Source organism: Poeciliopsis prolifica, unplaced genomic scaffold (genome assembly GCF_027474105.1).
Source record: "Poeciliopsis prolifica strain line A6 unplaced genomic scaffold, Auburn_PproV2 SCAFFOLD063, whole genome shotgun sequence".
NCBI classification, from domain to species: Eukaryota; Metazoa; Chordata; class Actinopteri; order Cyprinodontiformes; family Poeciliidae; genus Poeciliopsis; species Poeciliopsis prolifica.
This window is the reverse complement of record NW_026562438.1, coordinates 416967-444316: the sequence shown is the minus strand read 5'-3', so window position 1 is coordinate 444316 and position 27350 is coordinate 416967. Positions and strand designations below refer to the sequence as shown.

At 43.7% G+C, this 27350-nt stretch overlaps 1 pseudogene; it reads left to right on the top strand.

Moving 5' to 3' along the window:
* LOC129379977 (gamma-aminobutyric acid type B receptor subunit 1-like) overlaps positions 1-27350 on the top strand; it is an 85968-nt pseudogene that overhangs the window by 53507 nt on the left and 5111 nt on the right.

Genomic DNA, 27350 nt, shown 5'->3' with positions numbered 1-27350 from the left:
CCACTGTCGGCCGGATTCGGTCCGGCCATTGGATAAGTTTACCGACTACGAGCTAGTTTTTATTTTTGCCCTTTAAGTTATTGTCTTAATAACAGTAATAATGCTTGATTGGAGCCATGAGACAATGAACAAACTCCTTCCAGCTGCAAGCGGCCGTTGTTTTCAAACTTGGTACAAAAAGCCAGAAAGTTCAGAAAATACATTTATTAAATAATATCCACAGCCAGAGGCAGACAGAATGGCTTTTCCCCAGTTTCATCACTTTTATAGGTTTGAGTACAAAACAACAAATACAAAATTAAACAAAACTAAGAGAGAAAACTCTCCAGTGAGCATGTTTGCTTTGCATTTAAAAAATAAATTGATAAAAATCTTGTTTGCAGTGTTTAGTCTTTGTGAGCGATTTGGCACATTAAATATAATTAACACAATAAATACATGATGGAAACATCAGAAAAAGGGAAAACAGACTTTAAAATTAACATCCACATTATTTTCCTGACAGGCCAAATAAACCAAATTATTTCCATTAATGGCACTCCATAGTTTGCCATTTTGGCGACTCCCAGATTATTGGGACTTTTTTGTTCTAAATTGACAAAGCGGTCCAAATGTCGTTCATTGGTCGGTCGATTATTGATCATCTGTCCAATAATTGAGTTATTAACATGTAGCTGCTAAATGCTAATCGATGCTAATCGTGTTTTTCTGATTTAAGACTTTCCAGCGGTGAAGCCTGATCAGAGATGCTCGATGTGTTAGAGGAGACGGTGTGTGTGTGTGTGTGTGTGTGTGTGTGTGTGTGTAGGGGTGTGTGTGCCTGTGTGTGTGTGTGTGTGCCTGTGTGTGTGTGTGTAGGGGTGTGTGTGCCTGTGTGCCTGTGTGTGTGTGTGTGTTTTCTAACCCAGTTCTGTCCTCTCCAGGGTCACGTGGTGTTTGACGCTCAGGGTTCCAGGATGGCAATGACCCTCATCGAACAACTGCAAGGTAAACCCAGTGAGACTCAGAGTAACGGTGCTGCAGCTGCTCTCAGCTGCTGCAGCTGCTTGCTGCAGTCTTGACGTTGTAACGGCGCAGGCGAACAGCCTTAATGCAGGAATGTGGTGACTCAAGGTTTCGCTCTAATTGGCCAAAAGCCTCTCGGTTTTAAGCTGTTTCTGGAAATGGCATCCTATTTGTCACCAGAGACTTAATGAGTTTCCCAGCTCCAGATAAGGTGGGGATTATTCTCCACCTCTGTTCTCATTGGCGTCCTAACGGATGAAAATTTCTAATCCGCCCCCTTGTCTCCGTGACGCTGTGGCTTCCTGCCGTGGCTTTGAGGTAATTTGACATCCAGGATGAGGCGACCTGACTGGAATGCCTGATCCGACCCGGAGCTCATCAGCATCCTGGTCCAGCTCTCCTCCTTCTCTCCCCTTGTTCCTCCCCATGCTGCTTTTCATCCATCATTTACTTTAGCAGTTTATCTCATTTCTGCTGCTCTCGTGGGCTGCGCTGACAGAAATACCTGCGCTATAAATACATGTTTACTAGCTCTGTGACAGAAGAACTTACACATAATTAGCTCCTGTTGTTCCTCTTGATTCTGCAGGAGGAAGTTATAAGAAGATTGGTTACTATGACAGCTCCCAGATGAACCTGAGCTGGTTCAACAACGACGTCTGGATCGGTGAGACATCCGACCGTCTGTCATCCAACTGTCTGTCATCCAACCGTCTGTCATCCAACTGTCTGTCATCCGACCGTCTGTCATCCAACCGTCTGTCATCCAACCGTCTGTCATCCGACCGTCTGTCATCCGACCGTCTGTCATCCAACCGTCTGTCATCCATCCATCCTGATTGAATGTTGTTGGTTTCTGTCTAGTTAAAAAGCCGTTTCTTCATCTTTCGTCTCATGTTTGATCTCAGCGTCTCGTTACTCTGATAATTGCCCTTCATTGCATTTATGTATCGGATTTAACTCTCATGTTGTGGTAAACCAGATCTCTCTGATCAACGGTTCCCTGGAATCTACACAATCATTTCAGAATATTACAACTCCGATGTCTTTTTCCAAATCTTTCAAGTCTGCAGCAATTTGCCTCTAAAGCTCTCCACTGCAACTAGAGAAAAGCCTTTCAATACAGGCATTGCATCATGTTTTGAAAATGGTTGTGCGTTATATTGCAGCAGGCGGGCAGTTAATCGCACCGGGGCAGGGTAGAGTTCCATCAACGCATTTGTGTCAAATCTGATGCACATTAAGTCCAATTGGCTGTAGTTGGGTTTTTCAGATGAAGGGTTATTATTGGCAGCATTCGCTGGCTGTCAGTCTTCAGGCTGCTGCTGCTTCCCCCGTATGAAGCTTTCTGAACAGGTGATGCTGTATTCTCTGAGCGGTTTGAGTAAATGCATCCCTCCGCTCATCAAGTGGATGTTCAAGTGGTTGTGATTTTCTGTAATTCCTGCAGCTATCAAATGGAAAAGAGAAGAAAAGCAGGTTTAAGGTTAAATGCTGCAAAAAAGAGGATTTTTTATGGATCCTAATGACCAGCAGAGAGCGTGACTAACAGTCAGTGCACTTTTTTTAATGAGCAGGAAACGTTTTAATGAGCTAAACGTCTCTGCCTGACACCTCACAGGCAAACTGGACCAGAACGTCTGCAGCTCAGACCTCACCAACCGTAATGTTGCCTGGGAGTCTGCAGCCTGTCTCCGACTTCGCAGTGAAAACCCGTTAATGTTGATTTACCTCAAACACCACGGCCAGCGCTGCGCCTGTTTACTGGCCTGGCTGCTCCCTGCAGAGGTGACATACTTGTTCATGGACGGAGCGTGTCACTGATCAATCCTTCGTGTCCCAGTGGCTCACAGAAAGCTGCTCTTTTTCAGGCTTTTAAGGAAACAGGCGCCTGCCAAGGCTGAACTGAGTCCTGAAGAGGCTCAGATTCCAGGTCAGCGTCCGCGGTGAAGCATGGTTGATCCGTAAACATGTCTGACTCTTTGCGTTGCCTTGTTGCTATCAGAAGCCTCTAATGTGTGAGAAGCAGCTGAGTTTGCCTCAAAAGGGTCAGATGTGATACAAAACGTCTTTAATTGCCTCCGTTGACAAATTGCCCTGCCTTATTTTCTGCAGCCTCATTTTGGTTTTGACTGTTCACCACAGAAAGGCGTCGCCATGTGACATCTTTTTGTTGGGAGGAAGTGAGTAATTTCCTGCTCTTTGGGGCTGACTGCGTTCAGGGAAGTCTTCCTCTTGAAGAGTGGAGGAGTGGGAGGAGGGGGGCTTGAATTGCTCCACGCTGACAGGGTGGAGTAAACAGAGCGGTTCTCCATTTAACCCCTCCAATCATTTCACTGAGGTCTTACCAGCCCTGCTGCCCCCCCTGTTGCCCCGCTGCCCCCCCACACCACCAGCCTGCACCGCGCTGCACTTTCTCACTCGCTGCGCGGTCGCCCTAACAACCGCTTCGGCTCGGCTTTTCTTCTAATCGCTGTGGCAACTGTTTCAGAGCCACAGGGTCTCCATGGCAACAGCCTGTCCCGATTCTTTCATCCAGGATGGATGATCAATAGGATCAATATTATCAATAGCATCAATATGATCAATAGGATCAATAGGATCAATATGATCAATAGCATCAATATGATCAATAGGATCAATAGGATCAATATGATCAATAGCATCAATAGGATCAATAGGATCAATAGGATCAATAGGATCAATAGCATCAATAGGATCAATAGGATCAATAGGATCAATAGCATCAATATTATCAATAGGATCAATAGGATCAATAGCATCAATATTATCAATAGGATCAATAGGATCAATAGGATCAATAGGATCAATAGCATCAATAGGATCAATAGGATCAATATGATCAATAGCATCAATAGCATCAATAGGATCAATAGGATCAATAGGATCAATATGATCAATAGCATCAATAGGATCAATAGGATCAATAGCATCAATAGGATCAATAGCATCAATAGGATCAATATGATCAATAGCATCAATAGGATCAATAGGATCAATAGCATCAATAGCATCAATAGGATCAATAGCATCAATAGGATCAATAGCATCAATAGGATCAATAGGATCAATAGGATCAGGAGCATCAGTGCTGCAGACACAATGAGTGAAAGGACAGCTGACATCCACACCCACTCAGGAATACTCCGGCTTCCTGTACGTTCATTCACTCACATCTATAACCTTTAGATTCCCATCACATATTTAACATGGTAGCATAACAGGCCAATTTGTGTAGCGATTCTCCAGAGGGAACGACGGCTCTTAACTGGGTTCATGTATGAAAACCTTTAGACAGAGGGAAAATGTGAGGTTTAAATCAAAACGTTGCTGAGACACTTTGGTTCTGGAGCAGGACGGATCCAAGTCCTGCTCCAGAACCATGGCTCTGAAAGTCTAAAAAATGAAATGCACTTTTATCTAACTCCAGTCCGTTTGTGTAGAAAGTCCGGTTCGTTGATGGAGCTGTGAACTCTGGTCTGGCTACAAACGAACTCCGGGTAGGAAGTGGACTGCAGCGCAGGGCATTCTGGGTAAATGGTTTGACAGTGAAGTGTGAAAGAGAACTGCACCAAGTGAAAAGTGTTGGACCTTCATGTTGTCAATTACCTGGCCTAAGTTAGAGTCAGGTGTTTCCTACTGAAACTGTTCTGGACAAGCTTTAGATCGTTTGTCTCGTTTCTGGAGGGAAACAAAAGCTCAACTCAACTGTTGAGCATCTTCGCTTCAGATAAATGCCACAAACTCCAAAATGGCAGCGTTATTTTTGCTAATCCTGAAACCTTCACACCTGAAACCTGCTAGACAAAATGCTAGCTTGGCTAACTATTAGCATCCCAAGCCAGGCACTAAATAGGCTCAAGAAACGAAACTGACGTTTGAATCTGGGTTGTTAAATAATTTCAGGCATGATAAGTTGTGATTGTGAAATGAGGTGGTGACTCATTGTTCAAACGCGCTGCTATCTGCGTTGTGTTTCAGCGCTCCATGATTGGCAGCTCATTAAATATGACCAGAGGTTTACTTTGAATCCCAGTCACTGAACCAGCTGAGCCTAAAATTAGGCGTCCACAACTTACAGCCTTTATACACCAGAAAATTATTCTGTCATTTTCTTCTTGACATTGCAAATATTTTAAAACTAAACTTTTCCTGAGAAACAAAGATAAATGTAATTTAACAAAAGGAAAGTGGGTGATTTTTCCACTTACCGCCATGTTTTCAGTAAAAACATTCAGAAATCATTTCTCGTGGGTCTGAGTTGTGAAACTTGGCTTGTGAGACCAGAGCGGCGAGCCGCAGCTGACGGTTCAGTCCGTCCGCTGGTCTGTCAGCCTCCCTGTTCTGTTGACCAGATGAGCCAAAGGCTAATCCAGTGTTTTGCTGAGTTAGATTGGAGTTGGCACCGAGGTCCAATGAGCCTTGTCATTTCACATCGCTCGGCTGTCTGTTCGCAGCGCAGGCCGGATCTGGAGCTGGTGTGAATTTAGCCTCCACTCCATTCTGACACTTTCACTGCACCTCATGCTTTTTAAAGAACTCCAGCACTGTGACACGTTGGCTGCCTTCAGGCTAGTTGTTCTCTCTAATACATTCATCATTGTTGGTTCTGGCTCCATATTTAGTTGTCTGTTTTGACTTTGATGTGAAGGTGAAGCATCTTATTCAGTAAAACCCTCTGAGGTCGATGTTGGATTATGATAAACATCACATTCCTCTCACTCCTTACATGAAGAGTAAAATTATGGGTCAATGCACAATTGTGGAGCTTTGTCATTACTGCAGGCTGAATTTGCTGCTGAAACGTTCGACAAAGATGGACACAAGCACCTCAGTGCTGCAAACAGTAAAGGATTTTGATGAAAACAAGTCTTCAGAAGTCTTAGAAAGTCGTTAAGATCCCTTGAAGGAATTTAAAAGCCTCTAATATTTTCCTCTTGTCTGTCATAAAGCCTGATGTTAGTTTGAAACGGGTTTGAAGCGGCGTTCTGTTGGGAAACACTAAAAAGCTGAGATCAAAAATGTTCCTGCGCAGTAAACAACCTGATTGTTGCTTTGAAAATGACAGTGACAAACCAGTGAAACAAAAAATAACCCAACCTTTGAGCAGCTAATTCAGATCCAGATATTGCATAAATTAACCCTTTCATGCATCGTGGTCAGTACAGTGGACAGCTTTCTAAAAACCATGTTCTTGTGCTTCTTCTGGATTTTTATGTCATAAATGCATCATAAAATACACTATTAACTTCTGGCCATCAGCTGCAAATGCAAGAAATTATTTTTGTTAAATCCAATATGGCCGACAGTGCCTCCTTCTATAGACGACTCTCGCAGGTAAAACAATATTGACATCGGATAAACCCTAAAGAACAATACAACTGATGTATTTTTCAAATAACAACTTTGTATTTGGAGAAAATTAAAACTGATCACCTAAGAAAATAATTTTGTTTTCTACAAAAAAATGTTTTCCATTTTTTATGCCTTAAGAAAATCAAATCAAATAATTGGAAAGAAATCCTGACACTAAGGATCATAATTCATGCATGAAAGGGTTCAATACATTTCTTCACAAAACTGCATCAATGTCTTAATAATATTTAAAATAAGTAAAGGAAATGTGTAGTACTTATTGTTTTATTTGCTGCTGGAATTATTAAGACGTTCAGTTTGGTAATCGGTTGTAACGAGACTTTGTGACACTAAGACGGAACAATATTTCTTACCTTTATCACTTTATCAGGGGAAATAATGTCATTGTTATTATGGATGATAATAATAAGAGGCTGTTATAAGTTGGAGACGCAGCATCTGTAGTGGACTCTTGTTTTGAAGTATGACAGGAAATGGTTCCTGTTGGATGCTGTTCTGTGTTTTTGTACTGACTGCTGATCAACTGGAGATTAAAACTTGAAACAGATTAAAACCTCAAACAGGAAAAGAGAATTTTGATGGTTTTTAGCATTTGGACAAACAAGCTTTAGTTGCTTTATTCATGTCTGGCGCGTCTTCCCACATAAAATTAACTTCTTTGTGTTCATTACTGTTAGCAAAGTGTTGCCATATGAATTCATTCCTTGTCGTTTAGTTTCTTGTATTTTGTTCTGTGTGCATAAGATCATAGATCATTATTCTCCCTTTTGGTTTGAGGATCCTTCAGTCTCAGTCGGTTCCTCTGTGTTCATCAGTCTCCCCCTCGGCCCCCTGGACCCTCAGCTCCCTCTGCCCCCCCTCTGCACCCTCAGCTCCCTCTGCACCCTCAGCTCCCTCTGCACCCTCAGCTCCCTCTGCACCCTCAGCTCCCTCTGTGCCCTCAGCTCCCTCTGCGTCCTCAGCTCCCTCTGCACCCTCAGCTCCCTCTGCACCCTCAGCTCCCTCTGCGCCCCTCAGCTCCCTCGGCCCTCCCTCTGCGCCCTCTGCACCCTCAGCTCCCTCTGCACCCTCTGCCCCCCCTCTGCACCCTCAGCTCCCTCTGCACCCTCAGCTCCCTCTGCACCCTCAGCTCCCTCTGCACCCTCAGCTCCCTCTGCGCCCTCGGCCCCCCCACTGCACCCTCGGCTCCCTCTGCACCCTCAGCTCCCTCTGCACCCTCAGCTCCCTCTGCACCCTCAGCTCCCTCTGCGCCCTCGGCCCCCCCACTGCACCCTCGGCTCCCTCTGCGCCCTCAGCTCCCTCTGCGCCCTCGGCTCCCTCTGCGCCCTCTGCACCCTCGGCTCCCTCTGCACCCTCGGCCCTCGTCTCCCTCCTCCCTCGCTGCCACAGCTGCTCCTCTCCCGCCGCCGTCGCTTCATCTGCTGCTTTTGTGACGTTTCATCACTACCTCAGTATTTAAGCTCCTGGTTTTTCATGGCTCATTGTGAGATTCTTTCTTTTCTTTGCCCCTTGCTCCACTTTGTGGAGACCCTACAACTTTCTCCTTTTATTAAACCTTTGAAAAGCCTTTTCCAGTGGCTCTTTGCTTTGGCCCAAACAAAACATTACAGAACAAAAGAAACAACCAGTATGTGTCAGTCTGACTGGGACTGGATATTTTCTCCACTAAACTCTCATTTCTTTTCTGATGAATTGGTGGATTTTTCCACCTGAATCTGGCATCGGAGAAACATTTAAACCTCAGTGTCTGGAGGAAATCTGATGTGTTCAGATGAAAAAGTCCTGCAGGGCTTTTGTTCAAGATGGAAATAAGTAATGATAGGCCTGTTGCTTTGAATTATCTTTGCGAAATACAAAATCTTTTGATAAAACTATAAATTGGTGTTTGTTGGTTGATTATGTGTCGGATCTTTAGAAAAGTTTTGAGATGTCAATCAGCCTCAACGCAGAGATTCAGCCCTGATGAAGTCTGACAGCCGTTTACGCTCCATCAGCTTTCAGAGGAATTTACTCATCTGAATATTGATGTTGGATTAATATATGCTCCACAGACAGTTATGAAGTGCTGCTAGCTGGATATCAGGGGTCTTAAACCGCCACTGTTCTACACTGATGCATTCTGGGTACAGGATGAAACAATCTTCACCCACTTCAAAATAAGAGCATGATTAAAAACATGTTTAAATAATTCTAAACATTCAGAAACCAAAACTTTGACAAAGATGTTTAACTTCATTCAACTGAAATTTTACAAAACAGTTAAATAAATGAAGTCTTTGGTTTCGGGGAGATGAACTTTTTCACAGCTGCCAAAATTGCTAAAGACGTCAATGAAAAATTATCTGATATTAGCGGATTAACAGAAGTTAGCATGCCACTGTTCTCAACTTTGGTCATCATAAGAAAGCTGAACTGATTATGTTAAAAGTTGCCCAACCAGCTCAGAGTCGCCACCTGTTGATTGAGTTTGAAACTGCAACCAGTTAATAAAATTCTTAGTGAAAAATCCTGATGACAATGTGGAAGGTAACACTCTCCATGCCATTAAAATCTCTCTCCCTGCTCAGATGTCACCAGCTACGTACTCGCTGTGTGACTGAGGTGACAAGCATCTAAACAGAGCGTGATGGGCGTCTTGACGCCCTGCAGGGACGACGCTCTGACACTTTCCTCTGACATCTGACACATCAGCTTCACGCAGCGCTGACGCTCCTGCTCTGCTTCCCCTCTGACATGCACACACTCCTCGCTCCGCGCATGCAGAAAGGCTTCCCGCGGCCTCGCACTTGAGCATGCTCACTCATGCTTGAAGTCTCGATCCACAAACGTGTGGGATTTATTTAGTCCACATTTGCATATGCTGTGCTCAGATGAACACGCATGGATCTGCAGGCAGGCGCAGATTCATGCAGACAGATAGTCGGAGGCTGCTGGCTGTAAAAGAGACTCCCTGTCCATCTGCCCGTGTTTGAACCACTGAGGAGTTCTTCTGGTGTAAAGCTACGCAAGCATGAATAATTCGGTGGTTAATACACACATTCCTTCACCACTGAAGCCCCTGGTGTTTTATTTAGAGTTTCACTCTCGGTGGGGAGAGGTTTACTCAGCGCAGAACGAACAACCTCTGACTGCGTGGATAAAACAAAACATGGAGGAGAGGTCACAAATCTCAAACTCAGCGCTGGAGTCTCACATTATGTTTTATTAAATGGAAATTCTGACCTGTTAGTTCTGATATCAGACTCACTGAGGATTGCTTGGATGCATAATTTGTTGGGATTTTCCTTTTTGTGTGCCGGGAATTCAGCTCTCATTCCCAGTAGCCATCATCAATCCGCTTTAATCCAACACCGGTCCGTTTGCCCAGAAAGTCCGGTTCAGTCGGTCCAGTTTGGATGAAACTGAGCTCTGGTTCGGTTTGAGTGCATATGTGAACAACAAGCGAACCAGAGACTGCTCCAAAAGCAGGAAGTGGACTGCAGGGCATTCTGGGTAAATACAACCAAAACACATGCGCTAGCGTAGCATTAGCAGTGGAAATGTCTCGTGGTTTTTAGCCAAAGACAAAAGAGAAATCCACTAACCGCTAAAATGTGACGCTGCTCCAGTTTTGCTTGTGAAGACGAAGGTTTTGCTCAGTGTCTTCTTCAGAGGTTTTTGTGTCGGTTTCTTCAGAAATTCTTTATGCAGCGCCCCCACAGGCGAGGAGGGGAACAGGTCCCTGAAACGCTCTGCTTGGTTTGAATCAGTTTAATGGAAAAAAAAACCACAGCAGCTGGAAATGGATCAAATGTTGCAACTTTGATCCTTAATCAAACCCAGTTCACTGGACTATCTGGTGTGAAAACATCCTAAATCTCAAAACTCGAGTCTCACAAACAGTTTCTGGTGTGAAACTGGAGGTGGAGCCGGAATGGGCCTCATGTTTGATCCAAACCTGAGTTTCATCATCTGCTCCTGAGAACCTGCTCATGTTGTCTGCAGTTACACAATTATGACCACAGACTCCATAACTGAATTATGATGTAATACTAAGTAAAATATATTTAATATCTTATTAAATAACCGAAGCCTTTATTTTGGAAAGATGACCTTGGTAATATTTATTGTTTAGGGGTAAGAATAAAGCAACAGAGAAACCTGCAGGTCGTCATCATGCAGCCACACAGTGAGCAACATGAGCAGAGAGATTAAAATGTGCTAATAAAAGTCATTACCGTGACAGCTAATAAAACTCCTGGAGATTAGAGCTGGACACAGAGAAGCAAGAACGTTCAGAGGAAATGGAAACAATGTGAGACGTTTTGGAATAAAAACAGTTTGTTGTTGTTCTTCCATCACCAGGAAGCTTTGGGGACATAGTTGTAGGTCATTGACACATTTACTGGATCACTGTTTGCAGGTGTTGAATGAAGCAGTTTGTTTTCGCCAGTGTTTGCTGCAGTGGCTCTGCTGCAGTGCTGTAGTCTCAGTACTCTGGGGTGGGGGGTTGGACAGAAAAGGCCCGTTGCTCACAAACTGTAAATACAGCAGAGAGGCAGAGTCTGAAACTCAGATCTGGGAAAAACAAAATGCTCAGTTTAACTGAGGAAGCCAGAAACCAGAGGGATTTATTTACTGGTGCTAGCTGTCCAGGCTAACTGCTGCTAGCCATTACAGGCCAATGCCACGTTGTTTATCAGATACATTCACTGGAGGGAGAAGTTCAGACATGATGGACATAAATGGGAATGCAAAACTCTTCCACCCATGGTTTTTACCCAGACACCATTTAGAAACCTATTAACCAATCAATCAATTATCAGTCCTGGTTTCGGACTGCAGGAGGAATCTGCAGAGAACTTAATCACCTTGCAGGAAGGGCCCGGGCCGGGACTCGAACCCCAGACCTTCCTGCTCCCAGGCAGCCGTCTGAGGCTCCGACTCATTTCTCCAACAAAGGAAATCCAAGTCACAGAGGGAATTTCTCCACAAATAAAAGTTTTTCCTGGTAGCAGGTTCCCAACATGGAGCCTCCAGGACGTAGTTAGTGTTTTTTCTCTGTAGTGCCGGCCGGCCAGGCCCCGGCCCGGTCCGGTCCCACCCTGGTCCGGTCCCGTCTCTTACCTGCATCTGTTAAACACTCTCTGCTGCATGCTGCAGCTCGTAATGCTGCACGAGTTGCGTGTCTGACCTTCGTGTTCAGGCCAGACGCTGAATTTGTAGCAAAGGTTGCATAACTGCCAGAGCCAGACAGAGTGAAACGGTTTGAGAGAACCTTTTAACCTTGGCCTTGTTGTAAAGGTTTTTACTCACTCACCTGTAAACACACACACACACACACACACACACACACACACACACACACACACACACACACACACACACACACACACACACACACACACACACACACACACACACACACACACACACAAGAAGCCATGGAGTCAGAGCTGCTGTGCAAAGTGTTTGCCATCTGGAGCTGATTGGGGTTCAAACAAACTGCTGTTGTGAGGAAATGAAGGTTCTTCTATTCCCAGCTGTTGTTCCTGCATCTTAAATGAGGCAAAATGTGAAGATTGTCGATGTTTTCATGAAGGTCACAGAGAAAAGAAACAGATATTAAACATCAACATGCTGGATGGAATCTGATCGAGACTGCAAAACAGACTGTCTGTCCGTCCGTCCGTCCATCTGTTTGTCTGTCTGTCCGTCCGTTTGTCTGTCTGTCCGTCCGTCCGTCTGTCTGTCTGTCTGCCTACTGACACTCATTGCAGCAAATCTGCAACAGAATGGCTGAAAAGCAAATGAATCAAGTTGTTGCTTTGGTCTAGTCAAAGCCCAGACCTCGGTGTGACAGAAACGGTGTGGAGGGAAGCAGAAGTGACTGATCCATCGGTCTGGTGTGATGACTGTTGGTTGGTTGTGTGCCGCTGAACTGGATAAACCTACAGCAGTAAATCTTCTGTTTGATTCGAACAAATTCAGGAGGAAAACAGAAACTGAACGTAAAAACTGTTTTCTCAGCCCTGCTGCTCCAAACTCCCATGACAGTTTGGAGGGAAGCTACCTCATTTATTTGTTACATTTATTCTGTTTACATCAGCAACCGTAGCATCAGATCTCATAGTCAAATTTATTGAAATGTCCCCCAGCGCTCTTCCACTCGGTTTTTTATGCAGTGAGTCGCAGAGAACAGACCAGCTTTAAGTCAACGTGTTTCTGTTTTCTATCAGTTTTTACAGATTTTGCTGTTTGTAAAAGTGGAACTGAATTATTTTCTATCATCTGAAACTCTCCGTGTGTCAGACCTCTGAAGGCTCTTTGGTTTCCTGTTCAGGCGGGAAGCCTCCGGCGGACCGGACCGTGGTTCTGGAGGAGTACCGCCTCTTGTCTCAGAAGCTGTTTGCGGCGGTGTCCGTCTTCGCCGGCCTCGGCATCCTGCTCGGCATCGTCTGTCTGACCTTCAACATCTACAACGGCAACGTGCGGTGAGTTCACACAGCAACACGTCCGTCCTGATAAAACTGAAATATTCATTGGAACAATATTCCTTTCTCCTCTTATCATTTTTATTTAACGTCGTTCTGTTTGCATCGCTGACGGGTTCGCAGGAAGTCCGGATGATTTTCCCCTCACAGACTTATGACAGTAAAAATGCATTTGAAGAAAATAAGGCTGATTCAAAACCAAACAATGTTTTTATTTTCCTTTGCAGTCAGCCTCACTTTTGTTTTCTGAAAACAAAAACTAAAAGTTTCATCGTCTCTGGTGAAATTTGCTTCTTTGCTTGGTTTGTTGAAGATAGACTGACTGTTGGACCAAAACCAAACATTAACGTCTCATTTAATCACCAAATGTTAATTTATAAATAATGCACATAGATGCATTGAAAATAAAAGACTATAGTTTATTAGTAAATGAAAACATCCTGGACAGAGGAACTAGTCACCAATCTGCCTTCAGGTCTGGAAAATCTCATGTTTCCTGCAGCAAAACTTTCCATGAAGTTAATAAAAATAATCAAATAAAACTGAATCCTTTAAAATGGAATTAAAATCTTAAAACATTGGTGAAAAGTAATGTTATGCATAAAAAATGTAAGAAATGAAGTTTTTATCTCTGCACTTACTGGTTTTTAACAACATTTATCTGATGCGAAACGAGCCCAAACCATCATGCCGCCTCCACCGTGCTTCACCACTGATGTGAAGCGTTTCTGCTTTCCTTCCCACATGCAGACGGGTGTAGAGCATTAGAATAAGAAGAACAGTAGAATAATGACCAGGAACCTGCCTGTTTTGGTTCAGTCATGTTTGTAAGTGGAGGTGAGCAGAGCAGAGTTCGTACGTGAAGCTTTGCTTCGATAGTGCAGAGGTGAAAGCGGGAGGACTGCTGATGTCTCCAACACACCTGGAGTCTTCTAATCATTCCCAGCATTCCCTCCTTAAGTGTCAATAATCATTTTTTGGATTTGAATCAGAACAAGAATACATTTTTTCTCTTTTGAAGTCGGGCAGAGATTTCTCTGGTGTTGCTGCAGGTTTTGTTGTCGCAGCTTAAGCTCAGCCCAGGACCAAATGCAAATAGAGCTGCTTTAAAATAAATATCTTTTGCACTGGGATTTGCAATGTTATTACACGTCTGAGCAGACAGGTTTTTTAAGGTGGTATTTGTATGTTTAACTGAGGTCAAAGTGATTTTAAGTCCCTTAAGTCTGGAGCTTAGCGAAGCCTTTGGTGGAGCTGGAGAGGTTTGTTCCTCGGGGAATCTGCGCCCGGCTCCTGCGTGCCGTTCAGACCCTCTTCCAGCTTTGATTACATTTCAAACACAGTTTCACCCAGCGCTGCTCTCATCTGCCAAACAGTGTGAGTCAGATCAAACTAAATATATTCACTAAGCTGTTTTCTGGTAGAGGGCAGAAACAGAATCGATCAGTTTTAGGAGCAAGAAAAACAGCCAGGCGAGACGGAAGAGCCTGACCTCTGACCTCTGCAGGCCTGCAGCAACGTTCAGGAAGAGACATGAACTGGAGTAGATTCAGAAAACAGATCCTCCGTCCTGGTTCTGCTCCGGTTCTGGGACCCAGACGGTGCGGCTGGTTCTGAGTCTTCTCCTCATACTCATGGCCTCTTTGGGAGAAGCTAAAACCAGAAATAAAATACTAATTAAAACGCAACAATTACAGAAACATAAACAAATAGAAACTCTATGAATGTCTGAGAGCCAATATAAAAACATTGGACTTTCTATTGTAACAGTTCAAATACAGTTGAATATAAATCACAAAAATTACATTTTCTATCTTTCTAAAAAGCTCATTTCTTCACATGTTGAGTTTTAAGTCCTTTAACGTAAATTCAGTTTTGAACATACTTAAAGCTTCTGTATTAAAATAGTTATTTAGTTGGTCTAATGTAATGGAACATAAATGTAATATTTGAAACGGAGCAGTCTCTGTTTTCTTTGTCTCTGGTTCTGGACAAACCAGACGTCAGGGATGGAACTCAAACTCCAGCAGCCTTGCAGATCACATTTTTTCCTTCCACTCAACTTTTCATTAACACACATCAATGTGCTTTGGGCCTGCTGTTGAACATTTCTCTGATTTATTATCTGTAAGCCGTAAAGATCAAAATGAACAGAAGCAAAAGCTTGAAATAAATTACAGCTGTGATGCTCCTGTCCGATACCAGACTCCCGTTTTGATCCATCTTTCTGCTGCTATTTGGATTTTACTGCAGTTCTCCTGCATTGACTTTCCGTTTATCTCTATTTAACCACAATCTGTCAGAATAAACAGAAAGCCTGTGTTTATTTCCAACAAGAAATGAAAACATCATGATGATGTTACAGAGTGTTGCAGCATATTAACCTTTTCAGGTCAGAGGAAAAATCAGCTTCAATTATTTCATGATTTACAGGAAAATGGCAAAACAAACAGGAAATTGACCTTTACATGTTTATAGATTTTAACAGCAGTTTATTTTTACATTTAAAACCGACTAAACCTGCAGAACTGAATCCAGTTCCCTTATACAAATATAATCATTTCCTGGATGAATTATAATTAAAGATGCAGGACAGAGGATTAGGTGATCAGAAAACCGACAGCGTTTAAAGTTTTAGACATATTAAAAGGTTGGATTAAGGTCAGTGTTCATTAGTAAATGTGTTTATATGCTGATGTGTGTTTGCTGCGGTGTAAATACGCAGCGCGGCCTCAGGGCTGCGTGAGGGCAGGAGTCTGAGCTGCAGAGCAAATCCTCTGCAGTTCGATTCGATGCTGTTAACTCATGTTGGTTTAATTAGGATGAAGCTTGTCTGACCATCAGATGGAGCCAGAACTGAGAAAACAGAGAGGAGGACATAAAAACCAACAGTTTGTACAAAAACCTCCGTCCAACACAGCCGATGGTTTCTGAGAATAAACGCCCCAAAGGGAATATGATGAGATTACATCACAAATTCTTGCCCATGTATTTATTTCATGCATATAAAATAAATGGAGGGACGGAGCTGTGAACGCTGTAGTTTGGGATTAGCTCTGTGGGTTCAGAACTGGAGGTTTCTGTAAGGAAATGTTCCTTTTTATTATTTTTAAATTTGCACACTCCCAGCTGGGTGATGGCACGCACACCTCCAGATTGCTCCCAAATCTGTCAGAACATGGTTGAGCTTCCGGTTTGGGCGTCTGAAGAACGGCCATTTTAACTTCAGATTATGTGGATTATAAAGTAACAGCTTTTAATTTCACAAAACACAGCAGATCAAACATAATCTTCTGACTTTTATTCATGATCTGAGGGATTTGAGGACGATGACAGTAAATCAATCTGTTTTCATTGACAGGTGATATAAATCACTGACTGTTCTCATCGTTGGTTTATTTTATTAAATGATAATTTTATTCGTATTGAAATTAACAAACCTTTAGTTGTGCAGTTTGTCTGTGAACAAATGTTCTGCAACACATTTCTGCTAATTCACAGTTAATTAGGAAAAATAATGTTTTCTGCTTCTCTGCAGACGCAACACATTTTCCTTCCTTTCTGGAAAAACTAGTTTTTCACCTGAAACTGTCCTGTTGCACAGACGACAACATGTCGCCTTCTGTCAACACTAATTAGCCTGGTGCCTGGAAATCACACTTCAGAGGAGAAACCCTGGAGTCTTTCCATTTTCAGCCCTTTTCTCAGAGTGACAAAAGCGACGAAAGCAGAAAACACGCAAACGCATAACAAAATCAGAACATTTCATCCGACTTGTTTCCTTTCATATCCTTTCTAATGTCACCTTCCAGCAGAAAGCAGTGTTGCTGTGTGTGTGTGTGTGTGTGTGTGTGTGTGTGTGTGTGAGACGGTGTGTGTGTGTGTGTGTGTGTGTGTGTGTGTGTGTGTGTGTGAGACGGTGTGTGTGTGTGTGTGTGTGTGAGACGGTGTGTGTGTGTGTGTGTGTGTGAGACGGTGTGTGTGTGTGTGTGTGTGTGAGACGGTGTGTGTGTGTGTGTGTGTGTGTGTGTGTGTGTGTGTGTGTGTGTGTGTGTGTGTGTGTGTGTGTGTGTGCGTGTGGGGGTGTGTGTGTAGGTGTGTGTGTGTGTGTGTGTGTGTGTGTGTGTGTGTGTGCGTGTGTGTGTGTGTGTGTGTGTGTGTGAGACAGTGTGTGTGTGTGTGTGTGTGTGTGTGTGTGTGTGTGTGTGTGACGGTTTTGCTGTGAATCTGTTGCAGCTACATCCAGAACTCGCAGCCCTACCTGAACAACATGACGGCGGTGGGCTGCATGATGGCGCTGGCTGCAGTTTTCCCGCTGGGGATTGATCGGCATCACGTCAACAGACCGCAGTTCCCCGTCGTCTGCCAGGTAACAGGAGGAGGGGGGCTGTTACCGGGGAGACGGGGGTGGGGAGGGGGGCTGTTACCGGGGAGACGGGGGTGGGGAGGGGGCAGAGGGCAGAGGGCAGGATGGAGAGGAGAGGCTTTACTGTTCCCACATGCATCCATCTTTCTCCTCTCTCTGTCTCAACAAGTGGATTTCTAATCACCTGATGTTACCAAGGTAGCGAAGTGCCGAACTGTTTTCCTCTGATATTTTTTCCTCTAATTGCTCAGAAGTTGCTACAAATACCCAACTGGAGGCAGCAGGTGGCAGTTCTGTTGTCACTTTTATGACTCTGAACCAGAGAGACGGTGTCAGGTTTCCAGGTTTTCATGTTGGTATAGTCAAAGTCTAAAGAAGAAACCGAATCACCATCTGTCAACTTCTAAGAGTGTTTTTGATTTATTGGGTTCAAAGTCAAAAATAGCTCATTTATCCCAAAGGGAAGCTGAATGTAGCTGCAGCTCACTGAGGATCTCAGGTTGTTGAAGAAGGCGACAGTTTGGATCTTTAGCAGCAGTTAGCTTTGTGAGGCTAACCGGACCTCATGCTAACATGCTAACAGCTCAGTTTCCAGGAAGTGGAGACCATAGTCCCTGCTGGTCCGCCTCAGCTGCTTTTGCTGCCTCTCTGTAATTCTCTGCCTGGTTTGATGTTTGGAGTCGGGATGTGATCTTCACGATGGTTGGAACTGCTGCGTCGTCTCATCGCTGCTCTGTTCCTACCAAACACCTGTCTGTCCAGAAAAGACAATGACTGAGACACAGAAGATCAGACAGAAGGAAACTGTTGTTTGTGTTTCTGTCTCTCTGTGGAAACAAACGATGCCTGGAAACCCAACCTGAAACGGGTTACCATGGCAAGCAGTCCGCCGTCCGTCTACGATCCTTTCATTTGACAGCAGGCTTCTCTTCCTGATATAAATCCTTCGTCAGGTCGGTTCCTGCAGACTTCTTAGTTCTGCCCTTCTGCTTTCAGAACCGATCCGACTCAGGCTGTCCAGATTCTGCAGATTTGCTTGTTGCAGGTCCATGATGCCAATCTGTCCTTCCTCCAGACCCAGAGTATTTTCTGCTGGAATCACCAGGGAGGACACTGAACTTTCTGTTCAGTGTGTTTGCTAACTTTGAAAATGTTCAGCCTGCTTAGCTAAACGTTTATTACTGTTTTCATAGATTCTGATGTGTTTGGATGTTTTCCAAACTGTTATATTCATGCTTCATGACTAGTGTTTGAGGGTCAGTGTGGCTAGCTTCCCATTAGCGGTTCCCTCCCATCAGTGGAGCCAGAAACCAGATGAAGATGATTTGACCTCTGACCTGAGGACTGTATCGTCCAGCAGGATGGATCCACTCTCCATGTTTTTTACACTAAATTCTGACCCGTCGGTCTGAAATTTGCAACTAGATTTGAGGCTAATCAAAGCAGGCAGCATTTTTCTCTGACCTCTCATTGTCCAGTTTTGATGAACCAGTGTGAACTGTTGCCCCAGTTTCCTTTCCCAGCTGACAGAAGCGGCACCCGGTGGGGTCCTCTATCTTTGTAGGCCATCTGCTTCAAGGTTCCACTCCATCAGGGACTCAATCTGCAGCTCTGGGTTGTGATGAGAGGTTGTTAGAGGTGCTGCTGCCTTTTATCATCTGAACTCAGCCTGATCATTCTGGCATCAAGGAGCAGCTGCTGCTCACTGGAAGCTTTTCTGTTTTTCTCACCTTTCGCTGTTAAGCTGAAACGGTTCAGAGAGAAAGTCCCCATTTCTGAAACACAGGAAGTCAGAATGAAGTTTGTTACCTTTTCAGGATGCGTGTGATTATTTTTAAACGTGAGAAGCAGAAAATGAGGAGATAACAGCATGACTGGAACGTCTCCACCTCTAAGCAGCATGATCCTGGTTCAACACATTATTAGTTCTGCTGATCCACTTCAGGTTAGCAACAGATCAACAGTCAGGCGTTGAACGTGTTTCCATCGTAAACAGTGTTAAATACATCCTACTTTGTGCTTTTCTGCTTCGCCTCTGTCTCACTGGAACCGCAGAAACCTAACGTGGATCCATGTTATCACACAGATAAGAGAAGAAACAAAACTCGTTCTGCAGAAGCAGGTGACCCAGATAGCTGATTGACCAGAAGTCCACCGGAACGTCTCATAACATATTAGAGAAATGCTGACTTTGATTTGAATCATTGCAAGGAAATCGCAAAGCCAAACACGTCAACACAGTTATGGTTCTGTTCCTTTAAACCTGTTCTTCATTTACTTTGCTGCACATTTTCATAGCTTTAGTCCAAAACATCTTATCTTCTAAAGTCTATAATTCTGGTTTGTCTTATTGTCATGTTTGCTCTCCTAATGTCACTGCAGCATAAACTAAACAAATTGTTTTTAATGACAAAAACTCACAAAACTCACTGGAAAAACTGGAACCTGAAACTGAAATTTAACCAGTGAAAATTAGTTTCTGCTTTTGATTTGTTCAGTATTTAAAGATGAATTAATGGTTAGAAATAATGCTACCTGTGAAAGGTTAGCATTAGCATGAGCCAGTTAGCACTGCAGACGTTACATATCAGCTCTTTCCTTGTTTTGTAAAAAAATTCAGTGAAACCATTTTAATCGTCTGTTTTACTTTGACGGCGCCTGAATGAGGGACGTTCTGCTGTTTTGTTATTGAGGTCATGAAGTTGAAACCGACGTTCCTAAAATATGCTCATTGATATTTGGTCTTGTCTTGTTTAATTATGTCAGCGGTTTGAAACATCACCGTCCTCTGTAGTGACTGACAGTGCCACATGTATATTTTATGACTTTTGAGCCTTGAATTTAAGCCCAGAGTTTATTCTGATATGATATATAAAGTTAAATGTGTTTTTGCACCATTTTCTTCTGTTATCCTAAATATGTGGTGCATTTTATCGCCTGCTGTAAGGCAGTTGTTACCATTTCAGTGGAAGATTTGAGCATCTTTCAGAAACAACTGTTAGTTTTCATTAAAAATGCAGCCGACCGGTGAGGATCTTTCTTTGCGATTCTGAGCATGTAGACATGAAACGTAGCAAAAGTTTAGAGTTTATTTCCTTTTTGAAAGTATTTTGGTTCTGGGTGCAGAAGCCGTGACTTCCTGTCTGCCAGAAAAGCTCGGCGCTGGAACCCGGCTCTAATGAGGAGTGGGAGTGTGTCTGTGTCACCCATGTTGAGCCTTTGTGTTGCGGAGGCGAGACGGGAGATTTCCATGTCTGTGGTTTCTCGGCTCTTTGTCCCTGTCCAGTTATTCTCTCCTGATTTGTTCCCACTCTCACCTTCGGCCCTGGATCTCCTCGTCCTCTCATCTCCTCAAACATCGCCTCCTGCTGCTGCCACTCAGCTCCTCTGTCTGCCTATTTCAGGCTCGATAACCTGGACTATTTTTTAAATGGTCATGTAAACAGGTGCACACAAAATCCCCTGATTAATGTAAGCAAGGCAACTAAGACTCAACAGTCTCTTCCTTCGTTAAACCTGAAACAGACATTGCAACACAAAGGTTTCCATGTTTCCTCTGCATGGACCACATTCTCTGCAACAGGTGAAAAACATGGCGGACGAGCAGAATCTCCTCTCGATGGAGTTTTCCTTCATAATTCAGACCATAACTACCATCACAGACGTTGTTACAACTGCAACTTTCACTTCAAACTTTGTTACAACCTGAAGTCTCGCAGAAGATTAGCAAAACAGACTATAAATGCTCTTAAAAGTGTTTTGAGCAGATAACAAACGTCTGTTTTCCAAGACGAATATAAATATTTAAACCAAACTCAAAGGATTTAGAGAAAAAACTTTAAATTGCAGCTCTGAGAGCCGGAGACGTCTGACCTGCAGAGGTCTGTCTGTGAATAGATTTGACATGCAAAACATTCAACTGCAAAACGAACATATTACCACCTTGTTTCCAGTCAAAGACAAACTATCACTCAATCAATCAAATTTGATTTGTGTAGCACATTTCAGGAGCAAGGCTTTTCAAAGAGCTTTACATCATAACAAACACAAAAACACAAAGTTATGCAACGTCGAATCAACAATCAAAACATGACATGAAGTCAGGATCCATCATTAAATGAATTGATTGTGTTTGTAATAAAACAGGAGGGTTTTAGTCCAGATTTAAAGGCACTCTGTGTTTCAGCTGCTTTACAGTTTTCTGGAAGTTTTCCAAATTTCTGGTGCATAGAAGCTGGTTTCTGCTTCTACTTGTTTGGTTCTGGTTCTGGGGATGCAGAACCAGAACCTTCAGGTTCTGGAAGCTTGATACAACAGCAGCAGATCTTCCATGCGATGCTGAGCGTTCAGTGATTTTCAATCTATTCTCTGATTGATCCAGAGCAGGTTGCACCAGAGACCAGACAGAAATATTTAGTGAGATTTTGTGTTTTTTCAGTGCATCAGCTGCTCAGATCTTGATGTTTTGTTTCTGAATATTTGGCTGGTCAGTTTTCAGATTAACAGTAATGTTTGACTAGTTTACAGAGGTAAACTAGGGGTTAGCCAGAGGATTCTCAGCCTTTGGTGTGAGGCAGTCAGAGTGAGGTAAAATGAGCCAAGAAAAGCTCAGCATATGTTAGAACTCCTTCCAACACGCTGGAAGAGGTCCAGACGCCACCCGCAGGAAGTGGAGAATGAAGAGCTGCTTTCAAAGCACAAAGAAACATCCAGGAAATCCTGATTTTCAGCTTAACTTTGGTTTTCTTCACATCTTCCTGACGCTGGACAGTACTTTCCTGCAATGAAAACTTAATAAATTATTCAGTGTTTTCTTCCATTATATTCCTATTTCCCAAATCTCAGCTGCATCTTTAAATGGGAAATATTTGAAATAAAACAAGGTTTTTATGTTTCTCCTGCAGTTCCGCCTGTGGCTGCTCGGCCTCGGCTTCAGCCTCGCTTATGGCAGCATGTTCACCAAGATCTGGTGGGTCCACACCCTGTTCACCAAGAAGGACGAGAAGAAGGAGAAGAAGAAGGTATGGATGAGCCGAGCCGCCTGCTGCCCTGCCCTGATGCCAGGAATCCACTGCAGATAGTCGTCAGCAACAAGTTGCTCATCTACAGCAACAATTTGCTCATCTTCAGCAACAAGTTGCTCATCTTCAGCAACAAGTTGCTCATCTACAGCAACAAGTTGCTCATCTTCAGCAACAAGTTGCTCATCGTCAGCAACAAGTTGCTGACCAGCTTGTAAATTTAGCATCTTGTTAGAAAACGATTTAACTCTAAAGTTTAAATTTTCAGTGAAATGTTGGAGTTGAAACACTAGAAAAGTGAAATTCCAGTTTGGAAAACCTGAAGGATTCAGGATCCATCACCTCCACACACCTGTGCTGAAGCGCTAATAGGGGAGCTAACTCTTTGTTGAGCACTTTTGCTAACTTTAAAAAACGTTTAGGCCACTTCAACACAGTTTTCTGATATATCTAAATTTACTTGGCTGTTTTGTAAACTTTCAGTTGGATAAAGTCCTACATCCTTTTTAAGTTTTATTTATCGATTGTTAAAAATCTTTAGGCTTTTATATTTATGCTTTTATTTAGAAATTTTTGTCTTGTTTGCTCTTGTTTTTTTAATAATGTCATTTTAAAAACAAACTGGAATAACTGGTTTTCTGTAACTCTTCTTCACCTGTTTGCCAAGTAGACAGTGATGGATGATGATGATGATGATGATGATGATGATGATGATGATGATGATGATGAACCGCTGTCACCTGGAACTGAACGACATGATTTGACTGAACTCAAATGAGCCGTCGCGGCGGCGGCTCTGGTCGCCTCCAGCCGCTCAGTCATGGTGTCTGGCTTTGGGGCGATAGCCTCAAGCTACATGTAAATAGCTTCTGCCAGCTGAGCAGCAGTTTAATTGTGCTGCTCTGCTGGAAGCATGGATGGATTATCCTGCCTGCAGGCGGCAGAGGCAGCGGAGGAGAGCTTGTCCGAGCTGCAGAGCTTGTGTCGCCATAACTAAGCTTTTGGGAGGCGTCTTTATGCAACAGCGCGACTTAAAACTACAAACATGCAGCTTCAGATGCTGTTCATGCATTAAACTACAAACATGCAGCTTCAGATGCTGTTCATGCATTAAACTACAAACATGCAGCTCCACAGTACAAAGCGGATGTTGAAGTGTGTCTCCTGGAGAAACCGAGGGACTCTGCAGTGTTGTGAGATTTCTAGGACCCAAGCAGAAGAATAAGAGATTAAGCCATTTATGGAGTATTTATGAATATGGATGGTATTAAAGTCCCATGCAGAAATCCAACCTTCAGGGGTTTATTGGAGCTAAAGCGCATCGAATCAGTTTGACTTTCAGCTCCCTTCATGTCTGCAGAAGGGCAATTTGCCTGAGAGCTCAGCGCTTATTTAAAGAAAGTTTTGCACACCGAGAGCAGAATGGCTGCTTTCCTCCTGCTGCTCAGGAGAAGTGCTGTAAACGAGTCTCCTCCTTTATTTTATCGCTGCGTTTTAGTCATGGCATGCTTGAGCGGCCGCTGCTGTGTCGGAGGAGCTGTGAGTCAGCTGTTGAATTAAAAGAAGGACGCTTGTTTCCAGTCCTGCTTGTTCTGCTTCATCACGGCTCGGCTGCAGATCCACAGTAGAGTCGACTCTGTGTGTTTAGACGATGATTTCAGGTGGCAGCACAAATATAGCCACTGCAGCGCAGTGTGTGTCGCCTGCAGAGACACTCGGACGCTCGCTGCTCCCTTGAATCCTGTCGGACGCTCACGTCCGCCTGGCTAAGACACACATCCAGAGAGACAATTTGTTCCCAGTCATCCAGAAATCACAAGGACGCCTGTCGTGTTGTTTGTCCGGGTGGTTTGTCTTTGTTTGCCGGGCGGCTCGTGATGCCCTTGGATAGTGATGACTCTTGTGTTTGTGCATGTCTTTGGCTCCCACTCACACAGCAACCCTTGGAGCCGTGGAAAACTCTACGCAACAGTTGGAGTGCTGCTGGCCATCGACTTCCTGTCGCTCATGATCTGGCAGATTGTGGATCCTCTGCACATCACGGTCGAGGTAGAGTACGAGAGACGGATGAGATCACGGTTTGAGACGCTGAGGCGTGACTGACGGGGCGGCGCGTTTCATTTCCACAGTCACAGCCTCCAAACAAGAAACTCGATCAATGCAGGTTGTTAAACCGAAGCCATTTAACAAACTCATTTGGATTAATGTGTTTGTCAGTTTGATAAATCAAACCAGGAAAACAGTTTGAATCAGAAAGTGAACATGAAAGCCTCAAAGTCCTGCAATGGAAATAGAAAAAAATGTTAATGTCAAAAATGCCTAAGATTTGCAGTAAAACGAACAAAAGCAAAAATAATCAAAAATTCCCCCCAAATTCTAATCTGGTCAAAATATTCTAATAATTTGTTAAATTATAAGATCATTTTTAAAATAGTTTTTCTCATTATTTCTGCAGTGGAAGATTTATCTGTGGTTATTTCAGATTAAAAGTTGTTTGATTAAAAGCTACATATGTCATATTTGAAAACTTTTTGTGTTCAGGCTTTCTGTCAGATTTACTTTTGGACTTTGACTAGGCCTCAATGTGTTTTTGCAGCAGAGTGACTCGTCTGTCCTGCAGCACAGAATTTTTTGGTTAATTTGGGAAAAACCAACAAAAAGATAAAAAGTGGAGCGGTTAGCAGCACTGCTGCCTGAAGCAAGAAGGTCCTGGGTTTGAATCCTGTGCATGCTCCACCTTAAGACATTTTCTCCAGAAGTGGAATAATCTGCCAGGACTTTTGATCAATATTTAGGAATTATTGATTTATCTGTGCAAGTTAGTTTTAAGTTTTTGACCTATTATGATGTTTTGGTGTTTTTTAGTGTGATTTTAGAAAATATTAGTTTAGATGTATATAATATATATTTCTTTGTATAAATTAGTTTAATTTTACATGGTGTGTGACACTGAGTGATTTTCAGGGCAGTGTAAATAAATCTACTCTAAGCTTTACGCCAGTCAGATGCTACAGGAAGTTATAATCTCATATTTCCTGTATTGGATGTCTGGTATCATCTGTGTGAGCCGTGGGAGGAACTTTGGACCCGACAGGATCGACCCTGCAGCTCTCAGCTTCATGCTTACGTTGCTTCTTCCTGCTGCTGCCTCATCGTTTCTGATTATCTCTGTTTTCCTCTCTCCTCTCTCGTCCCTCCTCCTCCCTCCTCTCTCCTCCCTCCTCCCTCCTCCTCCCTCCTTCCTCCCTCCCTCCTCCCTCCTCCTCTCTCTCCCTCCTCTCTCTCCCTCCTCCTCCCTCCTCCCCCTCTCTCCTCCCTCCTCCCTCCTCCTCTCTCCTCCCTCCTCTCTCCTCTCTCCTCCTCCCTCCTCCCTCCTCTCTCCTCCCTCCTCCTCCCCTCCTCTCTCCTCCCTCTCTCCTCCCTCCTCCCTCCTCCTCTCTCCTCCCTCCTCTCTCCTCCCGCCTCTCTCCTCTCTCTCCTCTCTCCTCCTCCCTCCTCCCTCTTCTCTCCTCCCTCCTCCCTCCTCCTCTCTCCCTCCTCCCTCCCTCCTCTCTCCTCCCGCCTCTCTCCTCCTCCCTCCTCCCTCTTCTCTCCTCCCTCCTCCCTCCTGCTCTCTCCTCCCTCCTCTCTCCTCCCGCCTCTCTCCTCCTCTCTCCTCCTCCTCCTCCTCTCTCCTCCCTCCTCTCCTCTCTCTCTCTCCTCCTCCCTCCTCCCTCCTCTCTCCTCCCTCCTCCCTCCTCCCTCCTCTCTCCTCCCTCCTCTCTCCTCCTCCCTGTCCGTCATTTGAGCAGAAGTTCACCAGAGAGGCGCCTAAAGAAGACCTGGACGTCCTGATCCAGCCTCTGCTGGAGCACTGCAGCTCTGAGAAGATGAACACGTGGCTCGGTATCTGTCCTCTCCCCCGTTTCTCTCAGCTCACCCCGCGTATCTTTGTCACACACACACACACACACACACACGCGCGCGCACACACACACACACACACACACACACACACACACACACACACACACACACACACTTCACGACCTTTCACTGCAAATTAAACGGGTCTCTCATCACATAGTTAGGTTTGATTCAGCTTTCATTCTGGGTTTTCACCCTCGTTTCTTTCTCCATCTCTGTCTCTGTTGCATTTCTTGGCGGCTCTTATGAAGAGAAATAGTTCTGAAATTCAAAACAATGTGGGTCACAAACTGGGCCAATGCCCCATCGCCCCCCTCAGAAGGAGAAGATGTCATTTCAGGCTGTATCAGGAAACGGCGGGCAGTTGGAGGAGTATTGATCTTAAACGCTTCGCTGTTTTCTTTCCCATCTTATTATTTCCGCCTCTGGCCACATTTCCTCTGACTTTCCTAAAACAGATTTAATGGTGCTGCTTTATTATGTCCTGTAAAAGAAGCCATGATTGGTGAATTAATTGGAGAATTGTCTCCAGGTTGAAATTTGCAGAAGCTTCTAAACTGAAAAACAAAACATGAACTGCAAAAATCCTGCTTAAGTTATTCTAGTCATTTCATTTGTAAATAAATGTTAATTTATGCTAAAGTAAGGAAATGAGTTTGTTGTGTTTCCTTGATGCCAGCTGTTCAACTGAGCGTCTTTATTTCTCAGCTTTTCTCAGACTTGCTGCGGAAATGAGATCCGTTCCTCTTGGTTATTATAAAACTTTACTAAATTACTGGGAATCAGATAAAAACATGTCTGATTATCACAACACTAATGAATTGGAGGTGCAAGTTTTCAAGTTTTCCCTTTTAAGACTTTTAATTTTCTTCAAAGGTTTTTATTCTCAGGGTTTTGTTGCAGCATTAGCATGTACCATTAGCTGCTGCTGTTTGTCTAAATACTGCGATTAACAATAAATCCATCAATGTATGCAAAAATATAGGAATGATGTTTTTTACACAAAATCAGTTCAATCCAGTCATACTGAGACATTCTAACATAAACTTTCCAGTTTGATCCGTTATAAAACATTACTGCTTATTAATTTGCCACTTATTAATTAAAGAGAAGTGAAGATGCAACAATCGCAGATTGTCACCGATTTTAAAACACGATCAATATAACTATTGGAACATTACA